General features: G+C 42.7%; 1 protein-coding gene across 1 annotated transcript in view; it reads right to left on the bottom strand.

The window, feature by feature from the left end:
• The window catches only part of LOC126482385 (putative uncharacterized protein DDB_G0287191), a 109,019-nt gene extending 93,570 nt beyond the window's left edge, over nt 1-15,449 (bottom strand). Inside the window, exon 1 of the mRNA XM_050106485.1 lies at nt 15,413-15,449. The gene's annotated coding sequence lies outside the window, so the exon portion shown is untranslated. The remainder of the gene's footprint in view (nt 1-15,412) is intronic.
• Between the last annotated feature and the right edge of the window lie 3,394 nt (nt 15,450-18,843).

The raw sequence follows: 18,843 nt of genomic DNA, 5'->3' as shown, positions 1-18,843 counted from the left end.
CACACACATCCATGCCCGAGGCAGGATTCGAACCTGTGATCGTAGCGGTCGCTCGGTTCCAGACTGTAGCGCCTAGAACCGCACGGCCAGTCCGGCCGGCGTTGAACCTCCCCTTTGTGGTCCCCCAGTACTTTAGTAACATAAATCACTAGCTCTTTATTTGCATTTTTTTATTCAAATGAATGCATGTAACTTTTGTCTTTCTTGGGCTTAGTAACTGTCTCCAATTCCTGATGTAGTTACTCATCATGGTAAGATCGTATATCAGTGTGTTTTCAGGTTCCTCCATGTCTTTATGCTGTGTGAGCAGAGCCAAATCGTCAGCATATCCAGATTGTAAAGATCTTGTTTCAGGCATATCATCGATGCGCATGCTAAACAGCAGCGGTGCCAGGGCTGACACTTGTGGAAGGCCATCACTGAGTATCCTTCGTTCGTTTGTTGTGTGCTCAGGAGTAACGTAGAATGTTCTATCTGTTAACATTTCATGTGTCAGGTTTGCCATCCTTCTACATGGAATGGCGGAACAATCGCTGTATCATCTGAGAGAGACAGAGGCGACCGAGTGTACCGGGCTTAAGAATGGTTCAAATGGCTCTGAGCACTATGGGACTTAACATCTGAGGTTATCAGTCCCCTAGACTTAGAACTACTTAAACCTAACTAACCTAAGGACATCATACACATCCATGCGCGAGGCAGGATTCGAACCAGCGACCGTAGCAGCAGCGCGGTTCCAGACTGAAGCGCCTAGAACCGTCGGCCACAGCGGCTGGCCTGCCGGGTCTTACCCCAGTTCACTGTTAGTAGCGCCACGTCACCACAACGCGTCTGTGCATAGCACACAAGTATTGCATCATAATTAAGAATTGAATTAAAAGTTAAAGTTGTTTTTCTAAACTTTGTCAGCATATGCTTTAGCATATTACTGTTTAAACTGTCAAATTTCGGATTAATCAGATGAATATTTTGCCCGGAATACATCGTTTTAAGAGAAAAATAAGTGGCGCGAAATAATAAAGCTGGGAACCCAAAAACTGGTCATAATGTGCGCATTATCTCAAAATTAACTGGTACATGTCTCAACATGATTAAAGCAATATTTTGGTCAGAATCCACATTTTTAAGAAAAATTAAAGCCGCTAAATATTAAACTTAGAAATATGAAAATTTGAATGAAGCTTCATTTTAGTATATAAACGTTAATTATTTAACCACAGTGAGCTACTTCTAATAGTTTTCTAGCAATTTACTGAAAACTAAGTTTGTAACAAAAATTTTCTTAATTGTAGTAAGTTAAGTATCTGTTATATCAATGCTAGAAAGTTCTGACTATAGCACTTGAAGAAATCTATTAATTAACAGAGTTGTAACAAGTTTCAAGGCCTGGATGTGAATAATAACAAATACAAGGTCTCTTAAAATTGTAGTTCAGAGGTCGTGTTCTACTGTCAGTTCCGTTCTAAAAATTATAGACGGCAAGGTTTACATGTTGGCGAGCTAAAACTTTTTTTGTAATTTTAGGCAACTTAACTACATTCATTCAAAAATTACCAAAATTCAAAATTAATACAGAACTGTGTTATACGAAAATTCAAAATTAGAACAGAACCGTGTTACAAAATATTATGAGTCTGAGAAATCGGCCATTTAGAGGTTGCTGCGTGGGCATAGAACGGATAACAGCAAATGTTCTCTTGGCCTTCCGCTGCGCCTGTACATAGGTGCAGCCTGAGAGGCAAGGCTGGTCTTCACTTCACACCCAGCCACCATACGATCCGCGTCAGTCAAACGGCGGAGTATGCATTGACTTGGTTGACGTCACAGTAAGACCGCAGCTAAACTCCTATTTTCGGTACAAATAGGAATTGAAATCGCGATTGACTATACACCGTCCTTGATCACTTAGATTTTGCAGGAGTAACTTTTAGTGTGCCACCTGTAATGTTAACAAATCTGTTTGAAAAGTGGTGACCGTTATTTCCCACTTCTGTAGCGAGCAGTTATTTTGATTTTCAGGAGCCAGGGCGAAAGGCCATTTAATGGGAACTTACTGTAAAGGTCCCTTTTGAACTGCTCATAGTGCTGTTTTAAGATAGATTTACCAGAATGTGATTTTCACTCTGCAGTGGAGTGTGCGCTGATATGAAACTTCCTGGCAGATTAAAACTGTGTGCCCGATCGAGGCTCGAACTCGGGACCTTTGCCTTTCGCGGACAAGTACTCTACCATCTGAGCTACCGAAGCACGACTCACGCCCGGTCCTCACAGCTTTACTTATGCCAGTATCTCGTCTCCTCCTTTCCAAACTTTACAGAAGCTCTCCTGCGAAACTTGCAGAACTAGCACTCCTGAAAGAAAGGATACTGCGGAGACATGGCTTAGCCACAGCCTGGGGGATGTTTCCAGAATGAGATTTTCACTCTGCAGCGGAGTCTGCGCCGATATGAAACTTCCTGGCAGATTAAAACTGTGTGCCCGATCGAGACTCAAACTCAGGACCTTTGCCTTTCGCGGACAAGTGCTCTACCATCTGAGCTACCGAAGCACGACTCACGCGCGGTCCTCATGGCTTTACTTCTGCCAGTACCTCGTCTCCTACCTTCCAAACTTTACAGAAGCTCTCCTGCGAAACTTGCAGAACTAGCACTCCTGAAAGGAAGGATACTGTGGAGACATGGCTTAGCCACAGCCTGGGGGATGTTTCCAGAATGAGATTTATTATCAATTTTAACATAATGAATATTACAATGTTGTGCATGTACCATATATGTATCAATCAGAGCTCAAAATATTCATTTATAATCATAAATCTGATCCCACTGAGCAAACAGAGAATATAAACATTTCTTCCAGTGGGATGAATAAGAATGTGGACTTGCAGTCTGGAACCTATGGTCAGTATGTTCTCCATTGCTCTCTAGCTGACCACAAAAATAGGTTCCAGGCTCTCATAAAAGATGGTCAACAATGTTTTAATATTCTCTCCTGTTACTTGTGACTGAATATCATTGTTATTACTAACCTGCCACCCCACAATGGGATAATATGTAAATATTTGTAAATTATACCTTGCTTCCAAACTGTGTTGCACACAGATATACAAGATCTACAAAGGCAATTGACGTTTTGAGTTTTCCTTGGTATCCCGCGTCAGTGAATGCTCTAAGAAGTATTATGGGCGGTAGTTTTGAGGTCTGTCATTGTGTTCGCTGTTTTAAGTCGATTAGCATAATACCAAATTGTAAAATGTGGCTAAGAAATTCTGCCAATCGTACTCTTGTATAATTGCCACAGTTTCTTAAAAATCCTGGATGAGTACCAACTTCACCTCGGGCCTTTCCATATTTTATGCCAGTATGACTCGATTAACTTCATCTATTGTAAAGAGATCTGAATATGGAGTTACTGTTCCTGCTTCTTTCAGTGCATTGAGATACCACTTTATCTGAGTGGTATGACTGTGACCCTGAAATACTTTGTATGTTTTTACTACATGGGCAGCTATTACATTATGCAACAAACTTATGCAACAACGACCATGCCTTCCTATTTGATGTTGCAAAGTTCATTTGCTCAACTTTCTCCATCGATTTTAGCCATATTGCGGCATCCTAACTGCGTTACGGTTTTCACCACCGCAACGCTCCAGGAAACTGTTGATAAAAGTGTTTGGAGTTTCGCTCCATCCTAGGTCGTTTTCTTTTTTGTAACCTTTTTCTTAGCCGCACTTATTACCACTTCAACAAATCTTCGATAGTTATTGTATTTCAGGGATATCCAGCTGAGTGTTCTTTCAAGAATGTCTGAAAATTTCTTCCAATTCTTTTCCTCAAGTTCCGTCTGGGGTGAAGATATGAAAATTTGAGGGGGATAGTGATATGTATGTCAATAATTACGGGTCTATGTTGAGAGGGACGGAGATCTGTGAGAACTCTTAGAGAGGCAAGCAGAGGAGTGAGAGAGGACAAGTTACTCTCTCACCTGTTTCCCGTATATGGGAAATTATTAAAGATTTTATTACAACCTGATCCACCTTGAGTGAGACACTAGGAAGTTAACAGTCTGAGCAGACAATGATGGGGCCTGGTGTGGCGCTAAAAGCATGAGGTATTTTCATGGTTCTTAGCTCATAGAAACGACATGTTGGGAGTTGGAAGCAATTGGCGATGAGGCCATTCCTCAGTAAATCTTGCTGGACAGGCCCACAGCTGTACATGGCAGACAGAGCAGCCCCTCGTCAAGACCGGTCTCCAGCAGAACAATGCCATGATACTTGCATTGGTGCCAACCAAAGCCTGGGCTGAGGGTGACAGACTGAGGGAACATGTCTACACAGTGGAGTCATAAACTGGGCATTGTGTGCAGAGCCACACGTAATAAAATTCACAAGTTTTCTTGTTCGCCTATATTGCAAATAGGCCTGTGAACCACTTCCATCGAGCAACTCGGTTGTATAAGAAACTCTGGTGTGTGAGAAACATTAGGAGATAGAATCTTTATTAGGCCTCATAGCTTGGACTAACAAGCTCCAAGGCACAGGTAATTTAGATAAAGATCTTTAAGATTGCATGTGTTCACTTGTTGGCGTGGGAAGCATCACGACTTTGGAGAAAATTATCTTCCCCCTACGTGAAAATTTTAAAAAGCCAGTAATTGGCGATTTCCTTTTTTCCAGAGACACAGGTCTCTTAACTCAAGATGAGTTTGTGCTATCGTGGGGGAGGGGACATTTAGCGCCTCTAGAGCCCCGTGATTGGCTCAAGATGGTGTGAAAGCAGTGTCGTTCGCGCACTTTGCGGGAAAACGGATTTTTGTTTTCTTCTGGAGAGGTGCAAGTACTTCGGTGCTGGGCTTCGGTCTGGTCGAAGCTCTGCCACGTGTAGTTGGTACTTGGGACCTGTCGTAAGACTGACTTCACTTGCAAGTAGGTAGACTATGGAGCCTGTGGTGAAGTTCTTACTGTACTGACAGTGTGACTTCAAACGTCTCTGACTACTCGTTTGCTGAGGGCACACTTATTCGTTGTTGGTTTACCAGTCTTGACGTTTGGTATCCTTGTGGGCTCTGTCGTATAAGTGAGCTAAATTGGTCCTTGGTTTGACCATCGAACAGGTGGATCACACACTGAAATCTGCCTTGATTTCAGGGCTCTGGTGGAGAGTAAATTGCGATCCGTCTGCCTGATCGCAAGACCGTGACATTTCTGCATTTCTTTCGTGGCTGCGGTCGATTCACAGGTGCCACCTCCGCGTCTCGCCACTGCCGCACACTTCTCGCCAGCTGCAAGTTACATCACCGCACGAAGCAAACAGGGTAACGTACTGCAGCTCCGGCCCTGTCAGGGTGTACAGATCTCAATCGCCACTTGCTCTCAGCCGCACCTGTATAGAGAAACTTCAGTAGATTTGATCAATCAAAGTGTGCACAGCGTCAGATCTATTCGGATTGCGTTATCCACGTTCTTAGGGCCAGAGTAGTTGACTCATTTCTGCCACCCAGGATCCTTGTCCATTGTTCTCTTAAGATGACTTCGGTTCGCGGAAGGCCGGGGTTCCTCAGATTCGTGCTAATGTGACAGGACAAATATTGGACGAACTGTGAGCACCAGCGGCATACGCGACTAATGTACCTCAACAAGTCAGCGGTCGCAGAGCACTCTTTTGCCAGAGAATCATGTGATCATGCGATGGAATACTAAAGCACGAGCATTTTAGCGCAGACTTCCAAATACCGGGACAATGTCGTTATAGAAGCCATCGAAATTCGCAACATGGGTGATCTTATCAACCGAGACTGCAGCTATATCAGCATGGCTTGAGAACGAGCACTGTGTCTAATTAAGAGGATGATTAGCAAACACAGTGATATGGCGACCAGGGCGGACAGAGTAACTACACTGACGTACCACAGGCGCCAATGGAAGCCTCTCCGCGACTACTGACTCATGCTCTCAGGTGCATACCGTGGAGTAAATGGCATGCATAGGGAGGAGTTGTAAGTCGGCCGCACATCGTCTGTAGCTCAGTATGTCAGTGAACCTGACGGTGGTGACATGTCTGATCGCCGAAATATTGTGCCCGTTGGACACCATGGACCGGCAGTACACCCGTGGACTGTTCAGTCATACATCCAAATAAATGTATTGTTTTCATTCTGTTGCTCCCATAGACCGGTTTCACACAAAAAAATTAATGAATAATTCAATCAATACGCAACAGTATAGTCGAGTAAATCAACTGTTTCCAACAACCGAATGAATCAATTGCCTTCGGTTGTTCCCAATACTACTAAATCCTTCGAGGTAGAGGCATCTGGTTGATGCATCGTGTAGTATTCAGTATTGATGACCACGGATTATTGCTGTAGCTGCTGCTTATGATGATGATGATGATGATGATGATGGCAGGTGATGGTTGCGCTTTCCATAAACTATGCAAAAGGCAAACTCTGTCATGGGAGACTATCAGTTGAACACACTGTACATATTACCTTTCACGGAGAACTAACAATATTCCCCTCCGTGCCAGTATTCCAGACCAGTTCAAAAACTCAACCTATAAAACGTTTCTCTCTGGCCGACAATTTTAGCTTGATGCAAATGTTCATCGCACTGTATAATCCAATAATCAGCAAACATCATGCAATATCAGTTGTACAAATTGTGTGTTATTGACCAATTATTTCTCTTAATTCTGGTATATTACCGGCGATGATGTGAAGCAGAAACAATATGGACTTCAAGCCGTGACAATGGAGTGAATTCGAATCCCACCTAAAATATTGCGTGGGTTGTTCAAGGATATTTTCTGAGTATTTTGGTATAAGGCAAGAAAAGCTGTTGATTTGTAACCAGCCACCGGGTATCACAGACTCATATTAATGCAGAATCTCCAAAATTTTGTCGGTGGTATTCCAGTTCACCGTATATAGTAAAATGAGACCACAATAGAGTGTTGATTTTCATTCATCTACTATCCGCACATTTCATCGTAGGCCACCAACTGGAACTGTGATGGAGGAGGAGGAAGTTAGTGTTTAACGTCCCGTCGACAACGAGGTCATTAGAGACGGAGCACAAGCTCGGATTAGGGAAGAATGGGGAAGGAAATCGGCCGTGCCCTTTCAAAGGGACCATCCCGGCATTTGCCTGAAGTGATCTAGGGAAATCACGGAAAACCTAAATCAGGATGGCCGGACGCGGGATTGAACCGTCGTCCTCCCCAATGCGAGTCCAGTGTGCTAACCACTGCGCCACCTCGCTCGGCACGATTGTGATATTTATGCGTTTTCTGCACCGTGTTTACCGCTCCTTTTCAGTGACAAACAGTCTTTCCTGTCGCTTTAGGAAGTCAGTGTTTATTGCAGTAAAAGCCAAAATCGTGAGTAGTGAAAGTGACAAGCTGTTTTCCTATGAACCCTCTGCTAAAAGACAACAAAAAACTGTTGTCATTAAAATATATAAAATAGAACAATGAACATCTTTTGAACGTAGAAAACATCACTTAAGTAAGAAAAATTGTTTTTTACTATGTATGAATCGAAATGCCAAAAGTAATTTGTTCAGCACGTTTCCGTAACCACTCGTAATGCTTTACAAGTAAACAGAAACACTTCTGATGAAATTCAGAGTGTATCAAAAACACTCATCCGATTTTTAAAAAATCATAACTATTATGTTATTTGAGGTATGTGCGCGAACGACATACTGTTGGAAACAGCAAACTCTCGAGCTTTACATGGTTCCCACTAGGTAGCAGCAGTGTGTTTCGTGCAGTTTCAAGGGAAAAGGTGTATGGCACAAATTTCTTTGTCTAAAACACTGTTACAGGAAGGGCATATCTCGATACGCTTATGAACTTTCTATTCCCGCACACTGAACGACTTCATTTACCAACAGGATGGGACACTGCCACACCCGAATGTAGAAGTTCGGGAATTTTTCAGTCAAAAGGATTACTGAACAGTGAATCGGCTGCATGGTCCAAATGATTCAGCCCTACATTACTGGTCTCCAAAGTCACCGGATCTGACTGTATATGATTATTTCTTTTGGTGTTTAATGAACTTCTCCGTTTATATGCCTCTGTTACCAACATCTGAATTGACACATCGCATAACAGCAGCTGTGGCAGCTGTAACTCGAAACATGGTAGGTGAACTGTGGGAACAATATGAATTCCACATTGACATATGCCGTGCATCTCAATGGGGGCATACTGAAAAACTATCAAAAAGTATTAAAAAGAACTTTTTGAGTTTCCTGTTCATCAAAATACAAAATTTATTGTATACGTTTATTAGTTTCAGAAATATAGATGTGCCAATGGAGAAGATTCTTTTTGATACACATTGTACTTTAAAGGGAAACGCTTCTGGTGAAATACTTCCTTACTTTACAGAGGACAGAAAACAACTAATTAATATTATTCATGAAAATAATATGCACTCAATTCCATGTCAACATATTTTTCATACTTCATATATTTTACGTTTATCCTAAGATTCACTCAACACACAAGGGTATAAATATTGCCTTTAGGTTATCCAAACTTACAACGTAATTCGGATGAAAGTTACTGACTTCAGCTGCGAGTGTTCTGTTGAGAAGACAGCTGCCCATAGGAAAAACGTCGTATGTAACGAACCTATCTGCGCTTATCCAAAATTGGTCCCTGAGGTCAAGCAATTATCTTGCAGCTGTGCTTGGAACAAAATAACCAACTTAGATTGCTTGACAGCACTAGGACCCGTCAAGTTTTTTGCTCACTTCTCGCTGCTATGTGTGCATCAGAATATCAGCTCCACTGGCAATACGTGATTTTCTGAAGTCTAGTTGCGAACAACCGATCGTGCGTGCTCCTTTCGTCTTCCCTCTGAAATGTTCTTCTACACAGGGACTACTGAATATGTCATGTTAATAAGATGTATATCCAATCCATTTTCCACATTAAAATTCCAATCTACTATTCAGTTAACAGATGGTTCAAATGGCTCTGAGCACTATGGGACTTAACATTTGAGGTCATCAGTCCCGTAGAGCTTAGAACTACTTAAACCTGACTAACCTAAGGACATCACACACAGCCATGCCCGAGGCAGGATTCGAACCTGCGACCGTAGCGGTTGCGCGGTTCCAGACTGTAGCGCCTAGAACCGCTCGGTCACATAGGCCGGCCTATTCAGTTAACATTTAGTCAGCTTTCTTAAATATTTGAATAAATTTTACAACAAGCCTTATGTCAGCTATGCTCTACAATCACCTAGGTGGAGTGAAATAGGTTAAACCTTATGAAAATTATTGATACCTGCGCATATCACAGAGCGAATTGAAAAAATATGAATGTATTTAAATTTTTTTACTATTAATTTTAAATCGTAAAGTGTGTAAATGGGTTGTGTATTACTAAATGTTTTTGTCTAGGTCACTATGAAACTGTTGTTTAGTCTTTTCTTTCTCGATACTATCTATGAAAGTGAACGATTTCCTCCGATGTCCTCTTGGTATGTGTAAATTAATGAACTAGTCTACTAAAATGTTTTTTCTCGAAACAGGATATGAGTGAATTGGGCTAACAACGTGCAATAAGTCTTACAATAATTTACTCAACAGTAAATACTACAAAATATAATTTAAATAAACACTGGTGTCCAAAATTAAAACAACACACAGATATGTTACAGGGCTGCGTTTATTGTCCCACAAAACAATATAAACAGGTGACAGTAATGTAAAAACAAGGTAAACAATGCAGCAGTAACCAAGCAGAAATAACATAAGGAATACAGAATGCAAACAAATGCAACACGCATAATGGTAGACAAAAATGTTCTTCATTTTTTTTAAACTTAACGGATTTGCACACACGTTCCGAAAACTGGCTTATGTGCTCGGTATGGAGTGCGTCCACCTCTGACAGGAATACAGGCCTGACAACGACGGAGCATGCTGTGAATGATGTCGTTAATTTGATGTTGAGGCAATAACGCCCATTATTCCTGCAGAGCTCCGCACAAGTTTTAAAGAGTCATTGATGGATGCTGACATGATGCAACCCGTCTCCGTAGTGCATGCCGGCCAAATCGGGAGACCGAGGAGGCCACGCTATACATGCAATATCTTCCGTTTACAGGAAAACATCAACCCCTAGGTCGAACATTATAGTCCCTCAATACCTCGCAACAACCGCACACGAGTTTCTAAGATCTTGTCACGGTACCTGACAGCAGTTAAACCTTGCCAAGTCACCTGCACATATTTCGTGAAGAGGTGTTCGAGTTGTCAACATAATCCCTGGTCACACCATTGAGGATTCTCCTCGATATCGCTCTCTTTGGTTCAAATGGCTCTGAGAACTATGGGACTTAACATTTATGGTCATCAGTCCGCTAGAACTTAGAACTACTTAAACCTAACTAACCTAAGGACATCACACAACACCCAGTCATCTCGGTCTCTTTCCACAATGTTTGGATCCAGAAATCGTATTCCAGGTTGCCTCCAGATAGGAATCCGTCGAGAATCACTCTCGACGTCAATGCAGGATTCATCTATGAAAAGAATATTGGCCCTCTGTTCGACTGTCGAGGTGACATGTTGGCGACACCGCTATAGACGTTCCCTTTGGTGAAGACGCATCAGAGATACACGTACAGTAGGCCTCAGACGACAAAGATCAGTCGCCGGAAGGCTTCTCGATACAACACGTCCAGAGAATGCTGCGAGGTCAGATGCCAGTTGACGTGCAGTACTGAAGCGGTGCCGTTATGCCGCTACAGCCATAAACAGTCCTCTCTTTCTGACGTCACATATTGTGGGCCCAGCCCTGCTCTTCGAGTTGCAGTTTCGGTCTCTACACACTGTCGCCACATCCGAAAAACAACAGAACGATTCAGATTAAGCCATTGGGATTCATCATTTTGCGATTGTCCTGCTTACATTCTTCCTATGGCCCTTCCGCCGCAGAGAGTCTGGTAAGCGTCTACTCTGTGACATACTGTAACGTCTGCGGCACTGTACAAGTGACTGCGGATGTGTGACTACCCGCAAACACTACCCTGTCTGATAGGTGCCCTGAAGTAATCCTTCGCGTGGTCGTCCGTTGACGCTCTTTATAAAATTGATCAAGTATATTCTAGAAATGAGGATCGCTTTGTCGTCCTTCTGTCTGTGTCTGTCCGACTGTTAAGAACCCTTTTTCTCAGGAACGGGTAGACGTATCCAGCTTATATTTATGTCACATATTAAGATCTATGGTCTCTTGGGAGCGTAACATTTATTAGCTTTTAAGACAGTCCAATAAAAGGATACGGTCATTTTTGCCACTCGAAAACTTACTCATCAAAATCTGTAGTGTACTTTCCGTTGACCAAGAATTATGAAATCTGGCAAGAAGGAAGATTTCACAGAACAAGTAAAGGAAAAAATCCGAGTGCTATTAATTTGTAATTATATTACAGGATTTTTTTGTCATTTTTCATCCGTCTGTCTGTTCTCCGACTGTTAAGACCCCATTTTCACTTCAACAACGTGGAAAATCGAACTAAAATTTACACCCGATACTAAAGTTGATAGTCTATAGACGGTGTAAGATTTTTAAGTTTCGAACTGATTGCAATCACGGGTCGTCAGTCCTGCTTGGGTAGCTCAGTTGGTAGAGCACTTGCCTACGAAAGGCCAAGGTCCCGAGTTCGAGTCTCGGTCCGGCACACAGTTTTAATCTCCCAGGAAGTTTCATACTGACACGACCTTGGAGAAGATAAGTTTGGATTCCGGAGAAAAGTAGGAACATGCGAGACAATACTGACCCTACGATTTCACATAGAAGAATACTAACGCGAGTTCTTTACAGACGAATGGAAAAACTGGTAGAAGCCGACCTCGGGGAAAATCAGTTTGGATTGCGTAGAAATGTAGGAACACGTGAGGCAATACTGACCCTACGGCTTATCTTGGAAGCTAGATTAAGGAAAGGCAAACCTACGTTTATAACATTTGTAGACTTAGGGAAAGCTTTTGACAATGGTGGCTGGAATACTCTCTTTAAAATTCTAAAGGTGGCAGGGGTAAAAAACAGCGTCGAAAGACTATTTACAGTTTGTACAGAAACCAGATAGCAATTATAAGAGTCGAGGGACATGAAAGGGAAGCAGTGGTTGAGAAGGCAATGAGACAAGGTTGTAACCCGTCCCCGATGTTATTCAATCTGTATATTGAGCAAGCAGCACAGGAAACTAAAGAAATGTTTGGAGCAGGAATTGACGTCCAGAGAGAAGAAATAAAAACTTTGAAATTTTCTGATGACATTGTAATTCTGTCAGAGCATTTGGAAGAGCAGTTGAACGGAATGGACAGTATCTTAAAAGGAGGATATAAGTTGAACGTCAACAAAAGCAAAACGAGGACAATGGATTGTAGTTGAATTACATCAGGTGATGCTGAGAGGATTAGATTAGGAAATGAGATACTTAAAGCAGTAAATGAGATTTGCTATTTCGGGAGCAAAACAACTGATGATGGTCGAAGTAGAAAGGACATAAAATGTTGACTGGCAATGGCAAGAAAAGCGTTTCTGAAGAAGAGAAATTTGTTAATATCGAGTACAGATTTCAGTCTCAGGAAGTCCTTTCTGAAATTGTTTGTACGGAGTGTAGCCATGTATGGGAGTGAAACATGGACGATAAATAGTTTGGACAAGAAGAGAATGTGGTGCTTCAGAAGAATGCTGAAGATTAGATGGATAAAGCACATAACTAATGAAGAGGTACTGAATAGTAGTAGTAGTAGAGGGGTTTTGTGGGCGCACGACAGCAAGGTCTTCAGCGCCCGTACTGAATAGAATTAGGGAGAAGAGAAATTTGTGTTACGAACTGACTAAAAGAAGGGATAGGTTGGTAGGACACGTTATGAGGCATCAATGGATCACCAATTTGATACTGGAGGGAGGCGTGGGGCGTAAAAGTTGTAGATGGAGACCAAGAGATGAATACAGTAAGCGGATTCAGAGGGATGTAGACTGCAGTAGTTACCCGGAGATGAAGAGGCTTCCACAGGGTAGAGTAGCGTGGAGAGCTGCATCAAACCTGTCTTTGGACTGAAGACCACAACAACATCACATAAAAAATATCTTTTTGCCATTAGAACGTACATTCCATATATGATCTGTCAAAAGCATAATACACGAACGTTACTACATGCAAACATAAAATGTAATTAGTAATCGTGTTTAAATAAGTAAATAACAAAAATTTTCTTAAGTCTTGTGTATCAACAGCAGTCCCCTGCTCGCTTCTTTTGTATATCCGGGCTTTTCTGAGGATCTACTTTACAGATTTTGATATGGTCTTGAAATTCCCGGGACCGATATCTTACCAATATTTACATTTAAAACAGTCAAAAATCGTTGAGATCCTCGATTCCCAAATCGATGAACTGTACATACACGCATAATTATGTTCGCACGGATCCCTCAGTGGCTGAGTGCTACTCGCTCTTGGCCAATTTTTTCATGTTAACTATTGATGAAAATGCCTCCCCAAGGGGATGGCAGAGAAGCAGAACTTCCGGGCACGTTACAGAAACACACCACTCTACTCTGTGTAGATAGAACACAGTTTGTGATATCTTACACTGATGGTAACGTAGAGACTAGTGGAACGAAACAGGCAGTTACGGAAGTAAATGACGGCGGAGAACACGAAGTAAACGAATGACCAAAACAAGACCAGGGCGTAGCAAAATCGTCTTTGCGTATACGGGAAATCAGGGAGCAATCAAAATCACAAACATAACTCATACAAAGTCAAAACTCTACTATTCAATGGCGCGTAACTCAAGGCTTCAGTCAGTAGCGACAAATTGGCTAGAAACAGCGGGGCAGCGGTATTAAGCAGTATACACACCCCATAGGGCAACGCCATCTAACAGACTTGCCGCGGCTGCTGCGCCTCGCGCGCGTGCTAGCCATGGCTGTCGCCTGGAACTACGAGTATCTCTGGTATGTTCTTCCTGTCGATCCGAATCACCGTCCGATACTAAAACCAGCACCACGTCCGACCATCATAAAGTGTTATAGGAGTTTCAAGGATACCGGAAGAGTCGGGAAGAGGACAAGTTCTGAGCTTCCAAGCACGAGTGATGCATATGTGGTACAGGTGAAACAGTCAATTTAAATGAGTCCACGCAAATCAGTCCGTCAAGAGTCTCAGAATTCCAGGTATCTGCAGCCACTGCGGACAGGGTGCTACTCGACTGAAACGTCATGCCAACAGGGAGCAGCTGGTGCATTAACTTCTACCTGATGACAGGCCAAAGCGCAAAGTATTTGAAATTGAGATACTGAGTCGCATCGACGATGACCAAGAATACCTGAAACAGGTATTTTTCATCGACGAAGCTTGCTTTCATGTGTCCGGAAGATAAACCGACACAGTGTAGGACCTGTGGCCGTGAAAATTCCCACTTCAGCACTGAAAGAATGCGCGACATTTCAATGGTAAACTTGTGGTGTGATCTGCTTCACAACCGTGTGGTGGGATCTTTCTTTTTTTGCAGAGGCGTCAATAATCTCTTTTGTGTATCTGGACATGTTGGAAAAATTTGCATTTCCACAGGTCTTAGAACTGCAACCTGACCTCATGCTGGAACAGGATGGTGCCCCTCCTCTATGGACGTCGATTGTTAGAAAGCTTTTGGATGACATATCTACAGCTCGCTGGATTGCCAGTGGAGGACCCATTTTTTGGCCCCGAAGTCTGCAGACATAATCGCATTAGATTTTTGTTGGAGGGAAGGGGGCTATGGAGGATGCTGTTCACCAGGTACCAGCGTGGCACCTGCAGAAACTGCAAGCTAGCATCACAGAAACAACTGCACACATGAATGAGAACACCCAAGGGTGGACATGGGTCGAACTATCGCTTTGATGTCCTGCGTGCTACAGATGATGCACGCATTGAACTCTGTTAAACGGCTACTAAAACTTGGTGTGTGTGAATGCGTCAGAGATAATCCTGGTACATCCTGTATGTAACGTCACAGGACTCCATTTCATAATAACAAACTCTACAATAAAAACTATTTACAGAATTAGAAATTACAGACGGTACCAAGTATTGGCGAAGATGTGAACAAGTTTCCACCACCAGAGTAATAAAGGAACCGTTACTAAGGCTGCACTGGGACTCGTGACAGTGGTGATGCATAGGAAATAACTCAATCAGATTATTTCGAACAACTAACGGCACAAAGTACATGTTACTACCCTGCAATGGATCCCAACAATATTCATGACTGCATCGCTGACACATCGGGGTCCGCAGCTTTAAATTAGTGAGTGCGTCTCGCACCAACACAATCGCGCCGGCCTGCTGGTTGCTGTTCAGTCCATCTAGCGCCCCGCCGAAGACTCACCAGCGGAGGCACGTATCCGCCCACCTCGGTCAAGGCGTGGCAATGACGGATGGCCCTGAAACAACCGGTTTTCGGTTAAACCGGGTCTTTTCGTCTCCAATTTAGCCTAGATATTAACAATTCTAAAAATAACCGCCTTTTGGAGTAACCGATTTTCGGTTCTATTGTTGCTGTTACTTCCAGTAACAAACGTGAATTTCGAAGATGGATTTAAAAATTCTAATCAAGGTGAAGGAGTAGGAGATTAGGATCGATAAGGGATTGAGACTGCGACAGAAATCGGTCTCATTGTCCCCAGCAAAGATGGCGAAGGTGGAGTAGACGGGCGTTGAGACGGTGAGAGCGAAAGGTCGCAAGTTCATGATTTCCCGGTATCGTTATGTTTGGCGGGTATCAATTTTTCACCACGAAGCAAACACAAAATTAAGATTCCAGTTATTACCCTGAGTTTATAGTACGGCAATAAAACTATATATTTCAACGAAGTTCCACGGGATATTGTAGATTTTCTATCCTTATATGATGGAGTCAGTTTGTTGCGTGTCCACCCGTGTTTGGTCTTTTAAAGGAAATGGAGCATTTTACTTCACTGCTACTGCACTTTTTGAAATACTTCAAAACTGGGGATGGTACCATTCTGCAATACAACTGTTGTTCGAAGACGACAGCGAGAAACTGTTCCATAGACCACGTGGGTTAAGTCTTGGACACTGCACGTAGATACATACCGCCTAATAGGCCAAGCAGCACGGCAGCAGGGGCACTACTGTTCTTGGAGCGCTGTATTGTGATTGTTGCTAATTTCTTCTGTAGGCGTTGTTATTAAAATTGTGCTAATGGCTTTTCGCAATTTCTATAATAATCCAATATTTCAAAGCAATGGAAATTCTACGAATAAACATTACTTGCTTTTCAAAAATTTTTGTTTACAAACCACAAAATTTTAACACTTCTGCTATGGCAAACTTATATTCCGGTTTTTAGCTCGTTTATTAATAAAATGAAAAAAGCCTGTTATTACCGAGCCCAAACTAATATCAAATTATACCAATTATGCAGAACTGAAATACCAGTATCGGCTTTGATCGGGCAGTTTTTCCCATCCCTACCATAGCGACGACGACAGCGCCCTCTACATCGCCCAGTGGCCTCGCCCATTGGCGCCATTGGGGAATTCCAGTTTCAGTAAGCGGTGCCTTGTTCATCACGCCACACTCTTCTTGGGGTAATTCTGTCTCAAAAATTCCAGTACTTCAAATGATCAATTATATTTATACCCTTACGAATATAGAGTGGCTATGGGAAACCGTGCATTTAAGATTCGTCACACAGCTAAGATGCAGATGTGCTCGCACCAACTATCGCATGTTATCCCACCCTGACAGTATGGCATTAAGTTTCGTGTGGAACGTTGGCCAGAGAAGGTGCGTATGGAGGCAGTGGACATATTTTGTCATATGCAGAGTGTTACGGCTGCTCAAAGCGCAACACGTCGTGGAAAGGACCACCATTTCCGTATTCCAGACAGGATAATATCCAAGTGAACAAGACCCAGTGCCGTGAGACCGCTTCTGTAAGCAATGTGAAGCATAAGGGACCTGAAACAGAATTTGTATTATTGTCACTCTAGTTACATGGCCTTTACTTTTCGTTGTAACAAGATTAACTGCGCATACAACTGCATCACATTCTTCATAACGGGTGCTGGTGACTACGCCGTTTAGCGCCCAACAATTTTGAATCCACGTATCCATCCATCGAACACCGGAAGCTCACAGCGGTCTGCCTTCACCATTCGAGAGCATCGCGAATCCCTCGCACTTCTTTGCAGAGGACTGTCAAAAAAGTTTTTAAGTTTCATCTTCACTATCTGCAAGTGGCTCAAAGTTGCGACTGGAAGATAAAGTGAGTAGATGTAATTTCTGCACAATATTACTGGACGAAATTGACCCGGATGACGCATTGCTGACAAACCTTGTGATGCCCCGTGAAGAAAACTTTTATCTCAGTAACTTTGTCAATAAACGAAACTTCCGATATTACTCGGACACAAACCAGCAGCTTATTCATGTAAAAGCGCAGGGAGTCCAAAGGTCGTTATCTGGTGTGCTACTGGACGGTCCATTCCAAACATGGGGCCATATTTTTTTGAAGATAACAACGCTCGTCCATTGGGTATCAGTTTCGAGCCGTATGTAACAAAGATTAACAATTTCTTCATTCCACATCTCTAGGGACTTTGCCGTTTAAACACGGTATCGTTGCAGCAAGATGGTGCTATGGTCCACACGGCAAGTATTTCAATGACTAATCTTACTCACAACATTCCACATCGCTTACTCTCATGATTCAGCCACATCCCGTGATTGATGAGATCGTCTGATCTTTCAGCAGCTTATTTTTTCTGTCGGGTAATTTTAAGAATAAAGTTTTTCACAGCGACTTCGCAATGTAGATGAGTAGAAATCTGCAGTCCGGGGAGAGATAGAGTCCATGTCTCACTCAATAAGTAATAAGGAGTTTCCTCGGACGTCTTCAGAATCGCATCAGCGTTGATGTAAGACCCTTTTCTGACGTAGTTTTTAAGATACAAGCTGGTTTGGCGTTCCAGTAGTGGCAGTACGTATTGGGCTTCAAAATGGCTCTGAGCACTATGCGACATAACTTCTGAGGTCATCCGTCGCCTAGAACTTAGAACTAATTAAACCTAACTAACCTAAGGACATCACACACATCCATGCCCGAGGCAGGATTCGAACCTGCGACCGTAGCGGTCGCTCGGTTCCACACTGTAGCGCCTACAACCGCACGGTCACTGCGGCCGGCCATGTGTTGAGCAGTTATCTATAAGTTATATTGGTGTAAATACACGTCAAATCTCACACAATAACCAAATAAAATTGCATTACTTCCACAGGCCACCGTGTAATATATTGAAGGTAAAATCTTCTGGGTTGTTAGGCTACGTCATACTTCTTCTATAAGATCGGCGTTTCGACCCCTCTGCTGGGATCTTCTTCGGGATCTTGTGGCTCCCATTGTTGAATGAACAGTTAACCGTGGACACCAGAAGATCGTGAAGAACAACCGAACATAGAGGACTAAATGTCGATCGTACAGAAGAAAAATGAGCAGCCTAACAACACAGAAGATTTTATGTTCAGTGACAAAGACCACGAAAGCCTGCAGACTTATTGTAACATACAGTCTCTTAGGGATATAGGTACAGATATTGTGACAGCTGGTACCTTAAAATGTACCTACTTCAGTGAGTTGCTTATTTTTTCTGCATCTAAAAGTCTTCCAGCACACACACATAACATAACTTACTACTTGATGTTTTCTGCACGGTGGTAACTCCACGACAAAGTGGGCTACATTTGTTAGTATAGATTGTCTGATTTGCGTTCACGCATCCACACTTCAGTACC

This window comes from Schistocerca serialis, chromosome 5, assembly GCF_023864345.2.
Source record: "Schistocerca serialis cubense isolate TAMUIC-IGC-003099 chromosome 5, iqSchSeri2.2, whole genome shotgun sequence".
Lineage (NCBI taxonomy): Eukaryota > Metazoa > Arthropoda > Insecta > Orthoptera > Acrididae > Schistocerca > Schistocerca serialis.
This window is presented reverse-complemented; position numbering and strand designations above follow the sequence as displayed.